The 22,533-nt window shown below is 35.6% G+C and overlaps 1 pseudogene; it reads left to right on the forward strand.

Annotated features, from left to right (window-relative positions):
• The first annotated feature begins 5,033 nt into the window (after nt 1-5,033).
• LOC148120708 (small ribosomal subunit protein eS8 pseudogene) lies at nt 5,034-5,681 on the forward strand (annotated as a pseudogene).
• The last annotated feature ends 16,852 nt before the right edge of the window (nt 5,682-22,533 follow it).

Raw genomic sequence — 22,533 nt, forward strand, 5'->3', positions numbered from 1 at the left:
ATGGGTAGGATTAAAGCCATAGCCCATTCCTTAGCTTTCTGCTATTACAGTCTCATGGCAGAGGTACTGGCTGTAACCATGTTTATTGCCATAACTCTATGGCATATCAAGGTCCCTGAAAGCAAGCAAGCTGCAACAGTGTGCTCACAAACCACACTCAATTACTCCGTAGTTGGACTGCCTGCCTGAAAGAGTTAGAATTTTCCCTGGCATGATTGCCCAGAATGCTGGCATTTTAAAATGGTACAGCATTTTTCCTGCTACAGTTGAAAACCAAAAAGCATGCATTCAGCTTTTCACCAACACTATTTAAGTGTTTCTTGGCAGGACCTCTTAAAAGAACTGCAAGGTTTTGTAGCTAAAGCTGAGTCAGGAAGCCTTTCTTAAATGACAGCACTTGCTTGCCTCTAGCAAGCAGAGAAGATCCAAGAAATTGCTGCTATCAAGAAAACATGATTTGCTCTATTCTATTATGCCCAGAATTACTTCCCAAACTCTCTCAGGTCCTTAGTGAATACAGTTTTCCATGTAGGTGCCATTCTGTTACATGAGGGGCCAGCTTTGTTGGGGTTTCTGTCCTGCTCAGTTCCCACAATCGTTAGGTCCCAAAGAAAATCACACAGAGGTCTCCATAAGATTATAAACTGATTGGCCCATTAGTTCAGGGTTCTTACTAGCTCTTGTACCTTATATTATCTATGTAAACCACTAAATGGTTTACTGTGTGTTAAAAATATCTGCTGGCTTGGGAGAAAAAAAGTTAAAGTCCTTAAAATAAAAAGAGAGTAGTTGGGTGTGGTGGCACAAACCTTTAATCACAGCACTGGGTAGACAGAGACAGGCAAATCTCTGTGAGTTCAAGGACAGCCTGGTCTATCGAGTAAGTTCCAGGACAAAGATACACAAAAACCCTGTCTTGAAAAGCCAAAAATTATAAATAAAAGAAATAGAGTTAAAAATAAAGCTGCATAAAGATGGAAAACACACAGAGAATCTGGATACTGTATGCTATTATGCTCTCTGAATTGTTTGAATGCTGAGGAAGGAGCAACAGCTGCTAAAAGATATTTGTATATAAATGCTGCTACACTAATCCAAGATGGGTATTTTGAAATACCTTGACTTCAAAATTGAAGTCAAAAGGTATTTTACTTTGGAGAAAAGAATTTGCTTTTGTTTCCACAGGAAATGAGAGTCTGTGGATTCATTCTGAGTTAAGAAAAATCAGGTTTGATCAGGAAGACCACCTGAGAAATCTCCAGTAGAAACAGATGGCCCAGATGTCTGAGTTCTATATCCAGAACAGATTCAAGACTGCTACCTGATATGATCAAGACTCACAGGATACACCAGTCAGGACTTGATCATAATTCTAAATTTTCTTTAGGTCCTCATAAGATTATCAGTGCCCCCAACCAGCCAGAAGTAGCCTGGAATACTATGCTGACATGCTGACATTTCCCAAAAATGGACTACGGATATTTTCCTTTAAAAAATAGAAGAGGCAGAAGTGATGCAGGAGAATTGTCTGTATTCTGTCAATCATGTTTTAAAGAAACCCTGATTAGCCAGTAGCCAGACAAGGAATGTAGGCAAGACAACCAGACAAGAAGTAGAGGTGGGGCAATGAAAACAGGAGTACTCTGGGAAGAAGGAAACTTTCTCCCAAGTTTTGCCCAGAGCACAAAAGAAGCAGGATGTGACCTACTCCATTGAAAAAGGTATTGAGCCATGTGGCTAACATAGATAAGAATAATGGGTTAATATAAACTACAAGAACAAATAAGAAGTTTGGGCTAATGGACCAATCAGTTTATAGTCTTATGGAGACCTCTGTGTGATTTTCTTTGGGACCTAATGACTGTGGGAGCCGGGCAGGACAGAAACACCAACAAAGCAGGCCCCTCATGTTACAGTTAATAATTCAGATACATTATAGATAAAAAGATTTTTTTATAGTATAACTATGTTAAAATAGCTTTCTATGTTTCTGAAGGAATGAGAAATTATTTATGCTTTATATGGTCATTGACTTTCAGTGGTCATGTCTTTTTTTATCCATATTACTAATTTGAGACACCTTGAAAATCCTGAAGAAGCCATGCTGTGAGCTACAATATACTGCCTCTGCCTTAAAATAAAAGTTGCACTGCTACTATTTCCCAGTATCTCTCCAAACAAATGACCTATTGTATTGAATCTTAACTTAACCATTACCTGAAATAAAACTTGCAGTGAACATTTTCTACTGCCTTGCTAAGACATCCTCAAAATCCTTGAAATCAGTATGTTGCCTTCAACCTTTTCATTCCCATAGTTAAATATATTCCTGTAGCAATTTCCTTTCCTTGGAGATTAAAGTCTCTAGACTAGTTTACTTAACAGGAAAGAAAAAGAATAGGAACAGTACCCTTATACAGAGGTCTTTGCAGGCTTAGTAACTCCATTTTTTTCTGATGTGTTTTTTTATGCAAGAGCTGGACTTGGTGTTTTAGAATGTGAAGGTTGTGATTTTTTTTAATACTTTCACATGGAAATGAATTTCTAACTTGGGGAAATGCTGTCAGCTTTTTAATTTATTTAGCTTCTTCCACATATATTCCTGTGACTCCTTCATATTACAGTGTAGTCTCTTGTGGAAATATATTATTTATATTGAACAAGAAGTTGACACTCTCCTGCAACTTTTCTTCCAAATCATTTAATTTTAAAAGATGGGGTTGAGGAAAGAGACATGTTTACTTGAAAGATCTATCTTTTAAATTAAGCATTTGCTTTTCTCCTGTGTATCTATTTCTTTCCTCATGTTTCTGAAGCAAGATGGGAAAAATGAAACAAAATATGACTATTTAAGCCAACTCTTTATAACAGTTAAAAATGAAAGGATGAACAAATTCAAGACCCTCTGAGGAGACCCCATAAAGTACTTAATGTAGTGAACTTTCAGAAAAGGAGAATTGTTTGAATGGCCATGTACTAAAATTTTCATATTCATATAGAACAAATTTCTCCATAGAAAAAGTTAACATATTAATATTTATTCCAGCATTTCCCAGGTGAAAATTTATGATCAATTATAAAAATAAGATGGATGTTTATAAAGTGAATATTGATACAAAACTGCTCACATTATCTCATGTTCCCATGTCTATCTGAAATCTTTATAAAGACAGGAATAGAAAATTTAATTAGCAAAGTTTCTTCACACTGGAAATTTTACTTTGTTCAACCAGATTTGCTTTTCTTTCTAGGGCTTCCTCAACAACCTATATGATAAATATCATTTTTTGTTTCACCTTAAACACATTAATATTAAATATAAAGTGCTCATAAAGAATTGCACATTTAAGAAGTATTAGTTTTTAGAAATGTTGATCATTATTCTGGGCGATTCATTACTTAAAACTTTATTTTAATTTTTGTTTTTTGCATAACAAAGTTTTGAATTGAAATTTTAAACAAATCTCCAAAATATGAGAGTTGAATTCCAAGGAAAAAACCTGCCATCAAATTAGGAAAAAAGGCACATTGACATTTTATCTCTTGAGAGAGTACTACTGAATGCATTTGAGCAGTCATGGTTCTCTGAGGAAAGTAGGTGGTGTAGACTCTAAGTCCTTATCTCACTCCATGTATGTTTGAATATGCTATTTTGAAAACTAATCAAATTCTCAATGATAACGCTATCCTAGGTTCATGATGATTCATAACAAAACATATTTGTATGTTATTAAATATAATACTATAATCCACTTAACAAGAAGGAGATAATTTTAAGTTATAGAAACATATTCTCTTTAAACTTAATTCAGTCTCTCTTTGGAATGATATGATATTTTTATATATATATCTCAGAATCCCAAAGGACTGGAAGCTGATTTTTTTTGACAGGCACACTAACTACAGATGTCTGTCTTCCAATGCCAGCCTTTTCTTAGGACAACTGTTTTAGCTCTGGCTTTAGCAGTCAGGAGGAATACAGGTTGCAATGCACTGCAGAATCTTAGGCTAGCATCTTCCTCCACTAAGGGACTGTCTCATTTATGTCACAGAAAGCAAAACAAAATAAAAACTTCACATCTAATATTCCAGGAATAATGGAGGCTTACAATATTTTCATGTAATCAAGCAACAAATTCATAGTAATAAGGCAGAGATAGAGTTAGATGAGAGAGAGAGAGAGAGAGAGAGAGAGAGAGAGAGAGAGAGAGAGAGAGAGATTTTGAAAACTGGTGGCGTTTGGTATAAAAGCATCAGAATAGTTCTTATGTGACTTCCTGTTTGACCCATAACTTTTGTCTTTCAACATTTTCCTCACTAGCCACTTTCTCTAGGAGTTACCTCATTATCCTTGAAGTTTCTGCATTTATCCGTGTCTTCAGGGTGCATCATCTCTGGGCCCCAATTCTATTCTTCCATACAAAACTGTAGGCACTCAGCAAAAGAGTGTGTCACTTCTCCTCTGGTGCCATCTTCATTTATTTATTGTGTGTGTCGATCAAAATTATTTGAGATTCTTCCTCCAGCAGTATTGAGTAAGAATTGAGAATTTCTGAACATCAGTATTATGTCTTTCAATGATTGTAAAACGTTTTGCTTCCTTTAAGATTTAGTCCTAGTCACCAATGACAACAGTTAAATTATATCGTATTTTATCCTCCATTATTGTTCCTTCTCATGTGTTTTGTTCATTTCTTAACTCTTCTGTGTGAATGTTTATATGTGAAAACTGGCCTGTTGCAGTAATTTTAATATATATATGTATATATATAATTTTAATTAACTCAGAATTTTATACATGCATATAATTTATTTTAATAAATTATGGTATAAAATAAATAATTTTCTGTCTTAAAATTCTTTTATATTTGAGATTATAATTATATCATTAAAAAAACTTCATGGCTGATTATATTACGTATATTGACAGATGTGTCAGTATTAATTTTTTTCTAAATGTCATCGGATTTTGAACACTATAACTACAATCCAAGAAAGATATTTTAAGCTCTTTCCTGCCAGCGCAGATGCAGATGGGCATCTCTCAGGACAACTGGCACAAGCGCCTGCAAAACCAGGGGTAAGAGAAAGCCCTACCACAAGAAGTGGAAGTATGAGCTGGGACGGCCTGCGACGAACACTAAGATTGGCCCTCGTCACATCCACACGGTCTGTGTGCGAGAAGGCAATAAGAAGTACCGTGCCCTAAGATTGGATGTGGGGAACTTTTCCTGGGGTTCTGAGTGTTGTACTCGCAAAACAAGGATCATTGATGTCGTCTACAATGCATCCAATAATGAGCTGGTCCGCACCAAGACTCTGGTCAAGAACTGCATTGGACTTATTGACAGCACACCATGTCGACAGTGATACGAGTCCCACTATGCCTTGCCCCTGGGCCGCAAGAAGGGGGCCAAGCTGACTCCTGAGGAGGAAGAAATATTAAACAAGAAACGATCAAGGAAAATTCAGAAGAAATATGATGAAAGGAAAAAGAATGCCAAGATCAGCAGTCTTCTGAAGGAGCAGTTCCAGCTGCAAAAGCTTCTTGCCTGTATCGCCTCAAGACCAGGGCAATGTGGCAGAGCAGACGGCTATGTGCTAGAAGGCAAGGAGCTGGAGTTCTATCTGAGGAAGATCAAAGCCCGGAAAGGCAAATAGACCACCCTTCACAGCTCATGTAATAACGGTGTTTACTATTCTGTTTAAAAAAAAGATATTTTGATTGGTTGAATTTAACTAAAATTAATTATTCTTTTCTGATTCCTCCCCTAATATACCTGTCTCTCCCATTTTTAACCAGTCCTTCCTCCTTTCTCTAACTAGTTCTCAAGATGGAGAAAGAATGATAATTAATAGTTCCTTGAGTAAATAACTAAACTGAGGATAACTAAACAGAAATCTTTGATTTGGAAAATCTGCATATAAATATTTTTTCAACCATTCCTTCCAGCATTGGAAATTAAGGTTGTGAAGCATACACTAACAACTTCTTAAATCTTATGCAAATCTATGGCTGTAATACTTCTATTTGCACATGATCTTTTGTTTGCCAACATGTTCTCTATATTCTTCCTATACATGAGCATGCATTAAACATAGGTGAGAATATGCTCCCATTTAGAATGGAAATTTCTGTTTATTATTTTAGCATTTATTAGTTTTGACTGGACTAGTTTTAGCTTAAATTCCTCATTTTATGGCTTTGTAACAATAGTATAGTTTTTTTGATTTGGAATAGATAACTAGGTACTTAAGAATACAAGGTACAGTTGACCTGTACTTGTAGTTGTATATACAAATTTCACTATGCATAGGCTTTGATCAAATAATTGCCTTAACACAGTCATTGAGAAAACCCAGGAGCTAGCAATGTTTTTTTCTCCATAAACCAGTCTCTTTTTTGGTGACTTCTGAAGCATGTTTTAACAATAACTTAAAGTCATTTTGCTTGACTACCTCACCTCTTACTTCAATGTTTAAGATTTTTTCTAATGCTAGCTATGGTGTCAGTATTTTTAAAGCTCCTAACTCGTGACCCTTCATGTTGTTCTTTATTGCCCAGAGGGTTTTCTGTGTGGTAGAGGAATGCACTGTCAGTATTGAAGTTGCTTAGGTAAATTCATACTCACACAAACAGATCTACACAATATTCCAACTTCTTTATACACAATATATGAAGTAAAAATTATTTAATGGCCTATTTCTTTTTATTTAGCAAGTGTACCTTTTCTTCTAACTCTCAGGGGTTTCTGCATGACTGAGTACATTTAGCTGGTTATTTGCTTGAAACATACAGTTATAAATAAATCAGAACCTATAATTTTCAATTTTGAAATTATCATTCTTTGAAAACTTCTGTGAAGGTGTTAAAGAATCATTCCAATAATTATAATAATACATCTTTACAGATTCATTTCATGTTTCATAGTTCACTAGTTGAGTCAGACATCTTATTATAGGGAGGAGAGCTAATAAGACACAGTATATTTGACTTTATTTGTCTTACAAAATTATGTTCTACACTTCAATTACAAATCTATCTACTTGAGCCTAGCCATTATTCGTTCATGCCACAGTAACAAAAGACTTCAATGTATTCATCTTTATGTGATCAAAAGAGAAACAAAATATGCACACAAACAAAATGGGACACAGTGTTATCATTCCTGACAGTATACACGCAAATGGAGAGTATTACATTAAATGTAGTAGGACACAGAAAGATGACTACATTGGGCATAGGCAGAAACTTTAGGATGATGATCTCACAGAAGCTGAAGGTACAGTGGTGGCCACTTGAAGCTATAGAGAGTAGAGGGGGAATGACAGAGTTTCATCATCTTTGAGTTTTGTTACGACAGAAACATAGCATGCTGGCATGTGATTGTATTTAGCATGAAAACAGGTAGTAACAAAGCATTATTTTCATCAAAAAGGTATATTAAATAGCTGAAGGTATAAGGATCTCTCAACAAATTTAAGCATAGTGCAATGATTTCCTTGTTCTGTATGGTCGGAAGTATATGACTGAGAGACAATGCAGCCCCACCTTGCCACCTTGAGTAAAGCCTCCTAGATCATGGTGAGTCTGGCCTATTATACCCCTATTTTGTTGGTTTTTTTTTTATCTGGTTTGAGTTTCTGACTTCATGAGAAAGATTTAGGATACCATCCCTGTGACCCTGAAGTTACAATTCCTACTCTGTCCCAAACCCTCCTTTCCTACCTGAACCCTCAGTGGAACTCTGAAACACAGCCAGACACTACACAGAGAGGACCAAAAGAGGAATGCTGAAGCACAAGATTCAGCTACACATGTCATTCCCAGTCACTCAGACCTGAAATAGTCACACAGAAACTCTATTATTATAACACTGTTTGGACAATCACTTAGGCATATTGCTATATAACTCTTATAGCTAAAAAAAACAATTTCTATTAATCTGTGTATTGCCATGTGGTTGTGGCCTACCAGTAAGGTTCCATTCAAGGTCTGTCTCCTGTGGTAGCTACATTGCATCTCTACATTGCTACTCTCTCCTCCTTTATCTGCTTGGACTTCCTATCTTGCCCTATTCTGTGTTGCAATAGGCCCAACGCAAATTATTCATTAACCATCCTGAGGGGAAACTCACATCATACTAAAAAGGACCAAGAGAGAGCCAAGAGAGAGAACCAAGAGAGGAACTCTGAATAACAAGTTGTGAATGCACAGAGTAGACAAAGAGAGTTAGCCAAGAGAGCAGACCAAGAGAGCATTCCAACAGAAAGGGCCAAGAGAGAACTCTACATCTCCCTGAGACATAGTCAGTGAGAATACAGAGCAGACCAAGACAAAGACAGCCATTGCAAGGATTGGACAAAGAGGTAAAGACACATCCAGCACCAACTGAAGGAAGAGATGGGTAGGAGCCAATGCAAGAATACATCCAACAGCCTAAAAAGCAACACAATAACACCACAACTCAGTGGTCATAGAACAGGAAGGCTTTATCATCCTAACCCAGAGGAGGCAGGAAAAATGATTTTAAATTTAACTTTATGAGAAAGATAGAGACATTTAAAGAGGAAATGAAAAGTTCCCTCAAAGAAGCAGAAGAAAAGACAAGGAAAAAATTGGAAGAAATCAATAAATCTCTCAATGAAACCCAAGAAAACCAAGGAAAAACAATCAAACAGATAAAAACAAATAGTTTTGTACAAAGAGTACAAGACTTGAAGAGTAAAATAGAGGCAATTAAAAAACTCATAAACTGAGTAAGTTTTGTATCTGTAAAATACAGATATGTATTTTATATGTAAAATCTGGGTAAATAAATGGAAACTACAGAGGTAAGCATAACCAACAGAATACAAGAGTTGGAAGAGAGAATCTCAGGTGTTTAAGATATTATAGATGAAATGGATTAATTGGTCAAAGAAAACATTAAACCCAACAAATTCTCAACACAAAACATCCAGGAAATTTGGGACACCATGAATAAAACAAACCTAAGACTAATAAGGATAGAAGAAGAGGAAGAAGACGATTTTCAGTTCGAAGGCACAGAAATATATTCAACAAAATCATAGAAGATAACTTTACCAACCTAAACAAGAATATTTCTAAGAAGGTACAAGATGCTTTCAGAACAACAGATTGAACCAAAAAAAAGTCTCCTTACAATATACTAATAAAATGCAAAGCATACAGAATAAAGAAAGAATATTAAGAGTTGCAAAGGAAAAAGGTCAAGTAACGTATAAAGGCAGACCAATCAGAATTATATCCGACTTCTCAATGGAAATCATGAAAGTCAGAAGTTCCTGGATAGATGTGCTGCTGACACTAAGAGACCATGGATGCAAGCTCAGACAAAGAAACCTAGCAAAGCTTTCAGTCACTATCAATGGAAAAAAACAAGATATTCTATGACAAAAACAGATTTATACAATACCTATCCACACATCCAGTCCTATAGAAAGTACTAGAAGGAAAACTTCAACTCAAGGAAACAAACTGCCCACACAAAATCACAGGCAACAGATAATCTCAAACCAGCAAACCCCAAAGAAGGAAAACACACAAACACTACTACCAAAAAATAAGAGGAATTAACAATCATTGCTCATTAATATCTTAATATCAATGAACTAAATTTACCTATGAAACAACACAGGCTAATAGAATGGATATGACAGAAAAATTCATCATTTTGCTGTGTACAACAAACATACCTCAACATCAAAAACAGATATTACCTCTGAATAAAGGGTTGGGAAAAGATTTTCCAATCAAATGGATCCAAGAAACAAGTGGGTATAGTTATCCTAATATCTAACAAAATGACTTCAAACTAAAATCAATCAGAAGAGATGGGGAAGGACACTTTATATTCATCATAAGAATAATTTAACAAGATGAGGTCTTAATTTGGAACATCTATGCTCCAATTACAAAAGTATCTACACATGTAAGATAAACATTACTAAAACTTAAATTTTACCTCAAACCTCACACAATAATAGAAGAAGACTTCAGCACCCCATTCTTCCTAATGGACAGGTCAACCATACAGAAACTTAACCAAAAAATTAGAGAAGTAACAGATGTCCTGACTCAAATGAGATCAACAGGCATCTACAGAACTTTTCACCCAAATAAAAAAGATTGTACATTCATTTCAGCATTTCATGGAACCTTTTGTAAAATTGGCCACATACTCAGTAACAAAGCAAACCTCAACAGATACAAAAAAAAAATATTGGAATAGCCTGCTGTATCTTATCAGATCACCATGGTTTAAAGTTAGAATTCAACAACATTAATTGTAGAAAGCCTACAAACAAAATTGTGGAAATAAAACAGTGCTCAATTGAATCACCTTGGGTCAAGGCAGAAATAAATAAAGAAATTAAAGACATCCTAGAATTCAATGAAAATGAAGGCACAATGTACCCAATCCTGTGGGACACTGAGAAAACTGTGCTAAGAGGAAAGTTCATATCACTAAGTGCCTACATAAAGAAAGTAAAGAAAGCTCACATTAGTGACTTACTTAACAGCACACCTGAATGCTCTAGAAGAGAAAGAAGCAGACTCACACAAGAGGATTAGATGGCAGGAAATAATCAAATTGAGGGTGGAAATCAGAAAAATAGAAAGAAACAAAATAATACAAAGAATCAAGGAAACAAAAGAGCTGGATCTTTGAGAAAATCAACAAGCTAGACAAACACATATTCAAACTCATTAAAAGGCAATGAGATAATATCCAAATTAACAAAATCAAAAATGAAAGGGGGGAAATAACAAACACTGAAGAAATCATTAGGTCATACTACAAAACTCTGTACTCCACAAAATCGGCAAATGTAAAAAAAAAGTGGATGATTTCCTGGTTAGGTACCATATAACAAAATTAAACCAAGATCAGGTGAATAATTTAAATAGACCTATAATCTGCAAGGAATTAGAAGCAGTTATCAAAAGTCTCCTAACCAAAAAAAGCCCAGGGCCTGATGGTTTTAGCTCAGAATTCTATCAGAACTTCAAAGAAGAGCTAATGCCTATACTCCTCAAAGTGTTCCACGTAATAGAAACATAATGAACATTTCCAAACTCTTTATGAGTCTAGAGTTACCCTGATACTGAACCCAAACAAAATTCAACTAAGAAAGAGGAATTGCAAACCAACCTCACTCATGAACATAGACTCAATAAAATTCTGATAAATCGAATAAAATAACACATCAAAAAATCATCCACTGTGATCAAGTTGGCTTTATCCCAGAAATGCAGGAATAGTTCAACATTCCTGTATGAAAAAAAATCATACTGTAATCCACCATATAAATAAACTGAAAAAAGTGATCATCTCATTAGATGCTGAAAATATATTTGCTATAACCCAACATCCTTTTATAATAGAGGTCTTGGAGAGATCATGGATACAAGGAACATATCTAAACATAATAAAAGCAATTTATAGCAAGTCAACAGTCAACATTAAATTAAATGGAGAGAACCTCAACGTTGCTTCACTAAAATCAGGAACAAGACAAGGCTGTCCACTCTCTCCATGTGTATTCAACATAGTTCTTGAAGTTCTGGCTATAACAATAAGACAACAATAGTAGATCAAGGGGATTCAAATTATAAAGGAAAAAGTCAAACTTTTGTTATTTGCAGATAATTTCACATTATAAATCAATGGGCGCCAAAACTCTACTAGGGAACTCTGTCAGCTGATAAATACCTTCAGTATATGGCAGGACACAAGATCAACTCAAAAAAACAATCAATAGCCCTCCTATATACAAATGATAAAGAAGCTGGGAATGAAATCAGAGAAACATCACCCTTCATAAAAATGACAATCCTACCAAAAGGAATCTAGAGATTCCGTGTAATCCCCATCAAAATCCCAACACAATTCTTTACAGACCTTGAAAGAATAATAATTAACTTTATATGGAAAAAAAACAAAAATCCAGGATAGCCCAAAACAATTCTGTACAATAAAGGGTTTTGGAGGAATCACCACCCCTGACTTCAAACTATATAGATATACAGTAATAAAAACAGCTTGGTAGTACTCTTAACCTCATGTAGTTATCCTCCTGGAGATTGGAAGTAGACAGGAGTGCCAGGCAACCTCGGGTGCATGGGGTGGGGGGTGGAGGGATTGTTGGAATGGGAGAGGGTTAGAGAGAAGGGAGTAGGGGAGGAATGGGGAAAGCTCGGGGGATTTGGATGGGTGAAGGGAGGAAGGATGGATATGGGAGCAGGGAAGTATATATCTCAACTAAGGGAGTCATTTTAGGGTTTACAAGAGACTTGATTATAAAGAGGATCCCAGGTCCAAGGAGAAATCCCCAGATTGTTCTCTGGACAGAGGAGAGGGTGCCTGAACCGGCCTTGGCCCATAACCATACTGATGAATATTTTGTATATCACCATAGAACCTTCATCTGGCTATGGATGGAGATAGAGACAGAGATCCACATTGGAACACTGGACTTAACTCCCTAGGTCTAAACAAGAAGCAGAAGGAAAGAGAACGTGAGCAAAGAAGGCAAGACCAGAGGGAACCTTCACCCGTTGATGTATGGAGATAGAGATAGAGACACACATTGGAGCACTGGACTGAGCCCCCAAGGTCTAAATGAGGAGCAGAAGGAGGGAGAACATGAACAAGAAAGGCAGGACCGTGAGGAGTGCGTTCTCCCACTGATACAAGGGGACGGATCTAATGAGAGTTCACCAAGGCCAGTTGGACTGGGACTGAATGAGCACGTGATCCAACCAGATTCTGTGAATGTGGCCGGATTCTCTGAATGTGGCTGGCACGGGGTCTGTCTGAAACGCCATTGACAATGACACTGGGACTTGTTTCCTCTGCATATACTGGATTTTTGGGATCCAGTCTGTTTGGATGCTCTCCTTCCTGGACCTGGAGGGAGCGGGGAGGAACTTGAACTTCCCACAGGGCAGGAAACCCTGACTGCACTTAGGAATGGAGAGGGAGGAGGAGAGGGAGTGGGGGGAGTGGGAGGGTGTTGGGAGGAGGGGCGGAAATGGAAACTTTTATAAATTAATAAACTTTTATAAAAAAACAGCTTGGTATTGAAATAAAAACAGACAGGTTCACAAATGTAATCAAATCTAAGACACAGATATTAATCCACACACTGATGAACACCTGATTTTTGATGAAGAATATAAAACTATACAATGGAAAAAAGAAAGCATCTTCAACAAATGCTGTTGCTATAACTGGATGTCAACATGTAGAATACTGAAAATAGATTTATATCTATTCTCATGCACAAAACTCAAATCCAAATGTATTAAAGACTTATTATAAGTCTGACTACACTGAACGTGATAGAAGAGAAAGTGGGAAGTAGCTTTCAATGTATGGGCACAGGAGACTATTTCCTATATATAAACCCAGTAGCACAGACACTGAGAGCAACAATAAATACGTGGGACCTCCTGAAACTGAGAAGCTTCTGTAAAGCAAAGGACTAGTCAATAAATCAAAAAGGCATCCTACTGAATGGGAAAAAAATCTTCACCAACCCTATATCAGACAAAGAATTGATCTCAAAATATATAAATACCTCAAAAAATTAGACATCAAAATTCTAAATAACCCAATAAAAAATGGGGTACTGAATTAAGCAGAGAATTCACAACAGAATAATCTCAAATGGCCAAAAGATACTTAAGGAAATGCTCAACATCTTTAACAATCAGGGAAATGCAAATCAAAACAACTCTGAGGTACCTTCTTACCCTGTCAGAATGGCTAAGGTCAAAAACACCAATGATAGCTTATGTTGGAGAGGATGTGGGGTAAGGGCAATACTCACCCATTGCTGTTTGGAATACAAACTTATATACCACTTTGCAAATCAGTATGGCACTTTCTCAGAAAACTGGAAATCAACCTATCTCAGGACCCAGCAATACCACTCTTGGGCACATACCAAAAGGATGCTCAATCGTACTACAAAAGCATTTGTTCAGCTGTGTTCATAGCAGCATTATTTGTATTAACCAGAATCTGGAAACAACCTAGACGCTCCTCAACCAAAAAACAAATAAAGAAAATGTGGCACATTTGCACATTGAGTACTGCTCAGAGGGGAAAAAACCAATGCCATTTTGAAATTTGCATGCAAATGGATGTAACTAGAAAAAAAAATCATCCTGACTGAGGTAACCCAGACCCAGAAAGATAAACATGGTATATATGTACTCATAAGTGGATATTAGCTGTAAGGCAATGGATATTGAGTTTATAGTTCATGATCCTAGAGACACTAAGTAATAAGGTGAACCCTAAAAAATATCTTGAAAGGGGAATAGACAAGATCACCTGACAAAATATAGAATGGGAGTGGGAGTAGTACAAAGGGTGGAAGAGGAGGGGGAGGGGGCAGGGGAAGGGGAGAAGAGAACTTGAGGGAGGGAACGTGATAGTCAAGATGGAGGAAGGACAGAGATTAACACAAGGAAAGATATATTTTGGTTGAGGGAGAAAGGGGACACTTGAATGTTTGTCTATTGATCACAAACATGCTGCTGTCCTGATAGTCTGCAATCCCTTTCTCAATCAGAAACCCTACCCAGATGTGGCACAATTGAGTGGAAGCAGGACACAAAGCCCAGAAGGAATGTCTTCTGGTACAAAACGTAAGCAAAATGGAAGGGAAGTTCAAAAAGAAAAGCTAAAAGAAGAGGTAGAAGATGATTGATTATAGGAAAGTCTGAAAGGAAGAATTCAGATAATTGGGCCAAAAATATTCTTTGCTTAAGCACTGCTTGTATTGTTTATCTCTAGTAGTTAACCAACAAGTATGTCAGCAATTATGAGAAAAATCTTACCCATTTTTGAAGCGAACCCAGAGTCTTGTATCTCTGTCTACCATTACTCTCTCTTTCAGGTCTTTATAGTTCTTCACTGCTGTGCTGGCTGCTGCACAAGCGGGTGTGACAAGCCCTTTTGAAAGCATTCACTGAAACCCATTGTGAAGACTATCTTCCAGATCACATGGCCAGCCAATGGAACATGGCTTTAAAGTAATTTTATATCTTGTTAAGTGGAAATGGGTACTATGACAAATGAGACCTTTCCAGAGCCTCAACCTGATTATGTTTTCAAAATGAGACACAACTTTATTTCATATAAATATGAATAATATTATATAATTATATAATTATTGTATAATAATAACATACAAATGAAATTGCTTTAGCATATAAGAAATTAAAATTTCTACAGGATTCTTTTGGTTCACTGGAGTATTGTCAATATTTCCTAAGGGTCTTTTCTGCTTATGCTTCTGGAAAAGCCCAAGAGGGGTTATTTATTTTTAAATTTGCCATCCTGGATGAACTACTCACCCTACAGTTTGAAAGAGAACAGAAATGAGCCCCTGTAGGCAGGTATTTTACATTTTGATCTTATGAATATGATGAAATTGCATATCTTTTTTAGTTTAGCTTATAGCTTCTAGCCCTGACTTTTTAAAAGTGAGGAATATAGATAGTGTTCTTCATAATATTGGGGAATAGTTATTCTACTATTGAGACTGAAAAACGATAAAACACAAAATACAACAGAAAAACTCATGATGTATACAAACAAAACAGCAAGTAATGGGGAGAGAAAAGCAAATTTCCTTATGCCCTGTCTTTTTAACTGGGTTTCTCTCAGAAAGTGTCACCTGTGTTTCATGTGAGACTTCCTTCTTTGAATAATCTGATAAAAGGATTCACACACCAGTGTTGTTTTAGTTGATTCCAGATGCAACAACATTAACATCCAAGATTAGCCATCACCACTAGGGAGAATAGTTAGGACACAGAAGAATATCTAACTCACAGTTTAGACAGTGAATTTTTCATCTGCATCTAGCTACTCTAAAACCATTAACATATCCAATTCGTTTTTTTTTTCCTTTTAACTTCACTATATAACCAAGAACATGAGGTCAAGATATGAACATTTTGATTTGGCAAGTATTCTTTTCCTGTTTTATGGAAGTGTCTGTTTCTGCAGTTAGCTAGTTTTACTTGGCAACTGTTTTTATTTACTTGATTATTGTTTTGTTTGTTTGGATTTTTATTTGTTTTTTTTTTTGTTGTTTTTGTTCTTGTTGTTTTGAGACAAGATTTCACCATGTGTATTGAGTGGCCTAATATTATCTATGTAGTCCAGGCTGGGCTTAGGCATGCCTGTCTGCTACTGAGTTTTGGGATTAAACAAGTACACACATCATGACACTTAACTCTAGACAACATCTTGTCCCTCCAAGTCTTCTCCATTCTGCTTTTGAGTTCATTGTTGAGTTCATTTCACTTTCTGAACATTTTCCCATGCTCAATTGCGTTTTATAAAACTTTCTTTCTGAGAATTTCTATCTCGTTGTTGAGGCACTCTGTTATTTTCCAATTTCTCAAGTATGTTTGAGATTTATTGAAAACGATATCATCTTCACTTCTTTTAAATTTTGCCAGGTGAGTATAAAATTATCATCTTTTTGAAAGAATATGCCCTTTCATCCTTTCTTTGTTACATGGAAAGTCACGTGGACAGTATGGCTATGACACTGACTGGTATCCCTGGGAAGAAACAAGGCAGAACCCAGCCTCTCTACATAGGTGAGAGCCAGAAATCTCATGCCTCGCAGAAGTGCAGAGAAGATCTTTCCCTCACTAGTGTGTCCAAGCTGGGTGGTTGCCTTCCACACACACTGGAAATTGAGGCATCAGTCTTATTTTACTGCTCCATGCTTACCAAGGGAATCTGGCTAAAAGCTATAGGTTTAAATAACACTCAAACACCTCATACCCCAGTGCCTTTAATGAACATTTAGTAGATGGCCAAAACAAATGTGGGGAGGAAAGGGTTTATTTTGGCATACAGTTGTAGTTTATCATGTATTCAAGGCAGGAACCTGGAGGTAGAAACTGCAGCAGATGCCATTGAGAAACACTGCTTAATGACTTGTGCTTTGTGTTTTACTCACTTGGTTTCCTATGCAATGTCCAACTACCTCTTCAGGGATGGCACCTCCACACATGTGGGTTGGGTTTACTCACATCAATCATGCTATGAAAATGCACTACAGGTTTGTTTATAGTGAATGTTATAGAAGTGTATTATTAATTGAGGTCACTTTTCTCAGACAACTCTAATTTGGGTCAAACTAACAACAATGACAAAAAAAGAAGCCCTATCTAATAATTTAATATTTAATGAAAAAACTTTCTATTTCTGAAAATATTTTATTAGTCTGTTTTCATTTTCTTTTATTTTTTCCCAGTTACATCAAATATTCTCTTTTTTTATCTTCAAAGCATAAAGGCAGAATGCATTTCAGTTAAATGCAATGTAACAAACACAGTCAACAACAGTTCCTTCTATTTCATTCAGCAGGTAAGATTGATACAGACGTAAAAAAGGGAGAGTAACATTTATGTATTGAGTGACTTATATAGATCCTGATCACTGGAGTAATGAAAATCCTCAAAATCACGGCTGTTTTTATACCCATAGAAACACATAGATACCAATACCCATTGGGTATATGTCACTATTACTATGCACAATGGTTTTCCTTAAACTAATATGAAAGTAGGAAGTAAGGATAATCTTTCAAAGTTGGTAAATTAGAGACAACCCAGAGAATTGATTGACTCTTCGAACTATACCCTGTATTTCTTGTAATTTCTTAGAGAATTTTAATAAACTCTTAACTACTGCCCCACTCAAACTTCAGCATGTGGAGCTTCCTTGGACAAGAGTTTGCTGAAGTATGAGCCTATAAGTACTTCAGAAAATTCTGACCCATAGATAGTGTCAGACTGATATGATTAAATAAGTCTCAACTGAAACACTGATAGAAATACAGCCAAAAATCCCCCTCTGTTTTTTATAATATGACCTAGCACATAGGCAGTGTTTTTTTTTTTTCAGTATCTTAGAGCTAATTCCTGACCCTACTCTGGAGCCCTCTGCTAATGCTAGTAACCTCTTGATAAGATCAACAACAGCTTTCATTTTAGGAACAGTATCTTTTTAAGATTTCAAAATGCTTTCAAATGTAGACACCAAAGAGGAAATGAGAAAGAGGCAGGATTTTTCTCATTTTTTGTTGTTGTTGCATGATGAACATCAAATTTCATGAACAACCCTTGAGATGTCTGTTTTCTCCACAGTGCTGATCTATCATTAAAAGACTCCAAAAGAACAGTGGAACAACAATGGGATATTTTTCTTGACAGCTAAAGAAGAGATGAAATTGCATAAAGCTCTTTTATCTTCCTTCTTACAATGAATGAGAACACTATTCGTTCTAAGTGATATAGACATTTCTACACAGTCATGGTTATATCTTAAGTATACAATGAAAAATCAATTCATGGATCATATTTATTAAAATAGCTTGAAAAAATTTTAAAACATATCACATAATTACTCACCACAAGTGTACATACATATAAATACATGGACATATATGTATATCAATATTCTCATATGAATGCACATATATATGTAAGCTGTCTTACAATTGCTCTTATATTAAAGTATTTGAAACTCCAATGGCATGCATGTGGCCTTCTCCAAGTTACTTCTTTATTATTAGATTGCACACCATCAAATAAATTAGAGTAACATTTATTTTAGTTATCAATACTTTGGAAGCTTACATCCGAGACCTAAATTAGAGATTTGATTATAGCAATACAGTCAGTCAATAGTAGACTACTTCACAAAATAACTGTATTTAATTTTTACAAATAGCAAGGACTAAAACTTTAAAAATTTTCAAAAATGAACCCAAAGACAAAACTAATCATAAAATATGAACCTACAAAGAAATAAGGTTGTTAATGATAAATATTGTCTTAGTATATGTCTTATATATCGATTTAACTATGTACATTCATTCAAGTTCACAGTACACAAATATAATATATACTCACCATTCTTAACACAATGTATAAAATAATATATTTACCATATAGTGTAATACAATTATAATAGTATATGCATATGCATTTTTACTTTTAATATGTAAAATAACCATGTTTTACTATATTTTAATATAAGGGATACATAATTTATACCACATAAAATGTCTTCAATATAAAAATTGAAATCCTTTTATGTTTTTAATGTATAAAATTATATATGGTATATAAATGCATAAATACCAATTATATACTGAAATATTTTTTCAGAAAAAGAATATTACAAATATATGTATATATACTATGTGATATGAAAATCACACATAATATAAAGTACTCCTCACTTTCCATGTTTCTCTATTTTTATCTTTATTCACATTGCTTATGTCCTTTGTTGTTACTATTCTGATTTAAATTTTACATATCTTATCTTGACATGATGTAATTCATAAGGATCTAGGTAATGAGTTGAAACAAAGTCAAGTAAAAATATTATTTTCACTACTTTACATATCCTCAATTTTAAAAGCACTGAAATTCAACAGAATTCCAAATAATTTCAAAAGAGCATTTCAGAAGTAGTCTTTGGAAATCCCTTGACAGCTTGACATCATTCCATTATCGAGATGGTAAATATTGTAATGGATATATCTAGGCCTAGGACTAGTACTTTTTCTGAGCCTCCACTAACGTAGCTCTCAGCCGATACAAACACAGCCAACTCATCATTGTTTCAGTGCATGTGTCTGGGCTGTGGCTGAGTTTCTTTTTGGAGTTTTCTGACATAAGAACAAACAAAATCTAAATCAAATCTGACAGAAGCAATTTTAGGGAAGGCTTTTGCTCATAATTCAAAGATACATGCTCGTTGTGGGGAGGTCTTGACAAGGAGCTTGAGATGTCTGGTTACATTGCATCTACATTCAGGAATTGAGTGACAATGAATGTGTGTGCTTATCTTACTATGTTGTTTTTATGGTGCTTCGTTTCCAGGCACAGAAAATAAATAGTGACACTGACAGTTATAGTGAGGGAGGGCAATGTCTTTTCATTTCAATTAATATAATCAGGATAATCTCGACTGGCATCCTTAGAGGCCAATTACCCATGATGACAACTCCCAGGTGTTCCTGGAGTTGTGACTTCTAGGTGGTTCAAGATCCAGTCAAGACTTGACTCCAGAGGGATTCCCAGGTGTCCATGGAGAGGTCCTCAGCTAGTTCCTTGGGCATCTGAGGAGAGGGCCCTATCCTATAGCCACACTGATGAATATCTTGCATATCACCATAGAAGTTTCATCTGGCGATGGATGGAGATAGAGACAGAGACACACATTGGAGCACTGGACTGAACTCCCAAGGCCCAAATGAGGAGCAGAAGGAGAGAGAACATGAGCAAGGAAGTCAGGACCGCGAGGGGTGCGTTCACCTACTGAGATGGTGGGACTGATCTAATGGGAGATCACCAAGGCCAGCTGGACTGGAAGTGAAAAAACATGGGATCAAACCGGACTCTCTGAACGTGGCAAACAATGAGGGCTGACTGAGAAGACAAGGACAATAGCACTGGGTTTTGATCCTACTGCATGTACTGGCCTTGTGGGAGCCTAGGCTGTTTGGTTGTGCACCTTCCTGGACCTGGATGAAGTGGGGAGGACCTTGGACTTCCCACAAGGCAGGGAACCCTGACTGCTCTTTGGACTGGAGAGAGAGGGGGAGGACAGTGTGGGGAGAGAGAGGGAAATGGGAGGGAGGGAGGAGGCAGAAATTTTTTTAATAATAATAATAATAAAATCTTAATATGGATAGATTACAAAAATAAAAAAAACAGTAAAGTTAACAATCAACACTCACCATCACAATCTACTTAAACATTTCTTTAAAATGTGAACAGACAACAGGCATTTTTAAAGTATTATCTCATTTATCCAAGAGAGAAATTAAAGCTAGTTTCAACTCTCTTCTCAGCAGAGATTTATGCACTTATGCATTTTATTTATTTATGTGTTTATTTATTTATTACAATTTACTCTTTAGGTATTAGTCACAGGTTTTATACACTCCATCAAGGTAGAAAATCTAGAGAAAAAAATGAAAGAAGTCTTGCTACAGTTACAATCCACGTAGGTCACTTCATTATTATCCATTAAAGTAAATGTTCTTTAATTATAAAAAACTTAAGCAGGAAGAAGAATTTGGTTAAATAGAGAAGCATTATCTGATATTTCTTTTATATAACAACATACTTAAATAGTCTTGGTATAAAAGTCATTTCAAATAATTTATTATTTTTAAGTAAACTGCCAAAAATATGTTTTGAGAAATAAAGTAAAAGCTTTATTTTACTTTTTTTCTGAATAAAAAGTAATACACTTTCTTAAAGTTTAAATTTGTTGTCTCTAACTAATATTATTGTACACCACACAAATAAATATGTTAGGACAAAATTTATAGTATCTGTGCATTATTCTCCACTAATTCATTTTATTTTCTAATCAATTGTTAAAAATGGTGAAAGTATTAAAAATTAAAAATCTGTACTATGAACAGGTATTCAAGTTATGAGATACCACCTTCAATGAATGGTAAGCACACTGGATTCTGATACATTTTAAGTGATTCTCATTTAGTATAATTGTCTGAATTAGTGGCAGTAGCTTGAGCTACTGGTCTTATTCCATTTCCTTTGTGCCTCAATATTATTACAATAACATCACACTTACTACCTGGCAAGCATCTTTTACTGTGTAAGATACTCATTATAGTGGTTTATTGTTAGTCTTTGTCAGATAAACAGTCTAGAGTAACAAAGGGAAAATGCATGCTCCAACAAAAGCAATTGTGAAATTGATATTCTTTTGACTTGAGAATAATCCCTTCCTTTCAAATCGGAGTTTAACTTTGAAAGTGAGCAGGCTCTTATGATCATGCCAGAGGTTGCAAGTTATTTCTTACTTCTGTAGTTAGATATTGCATTGGTATCACATTTTAATAGCATTAAATAGATCAATCATTTAACATGGTAATTTAGTGCTAGGTTTTTTAGGATTGACTTAATTCTACATTTAGAATAAACAAAATTGAGCCTACCTAGTTATAAATGGATAAAAAATATCTGCATGGTGAAATCTTCATAGAGAGTTTATCAATGAAATGAGAAGACAAAAATAGATAAAAACGCAAAGAAAAACAAAAGCAAAATAAAATATCCAGCAACCTATTCTGTTGTGAACAATTCCAGAATTTCACTTTTTATAGTGGCTGTGGAAAACAGTACTTTCATTTTATCTTAGGCTCCTTAAAATCAATCATAACCAGACATATATTGAGAAAGTCTGCTACAAGTTGCAGTGCATAGAAAGTACCTAGATTCCCAGTGATAAGCACAGATTTGGTTGCTGCTTAAGTGGTTTTTCTTCTCCTTTCTTTCTGCTTCTCTCTCTCTGTCTCTCTCTCTCTCTCTCTCCCTCTCTCTCTCTCTCTGTCTCTCTGTCTCTCTGTCTCTCTCCCTCTCTCTCTCTCTCTCTTCCTTTTTCTGATTCTTTATACTATGCCTGT

This window comes from Myodes glareolus, chromosome 10, assembly GCF_982192425.1.
Source record: "Myodes glareolus chromosome 10, mMyoGla1.1, whole genome shotgun sequence".
NCBI classification, from domain to species: Eukaryota; Metazoa; Chordata; class Mammalia; order Rodentia; family Cricetidae; genus Myodes; species Myodes glareolus.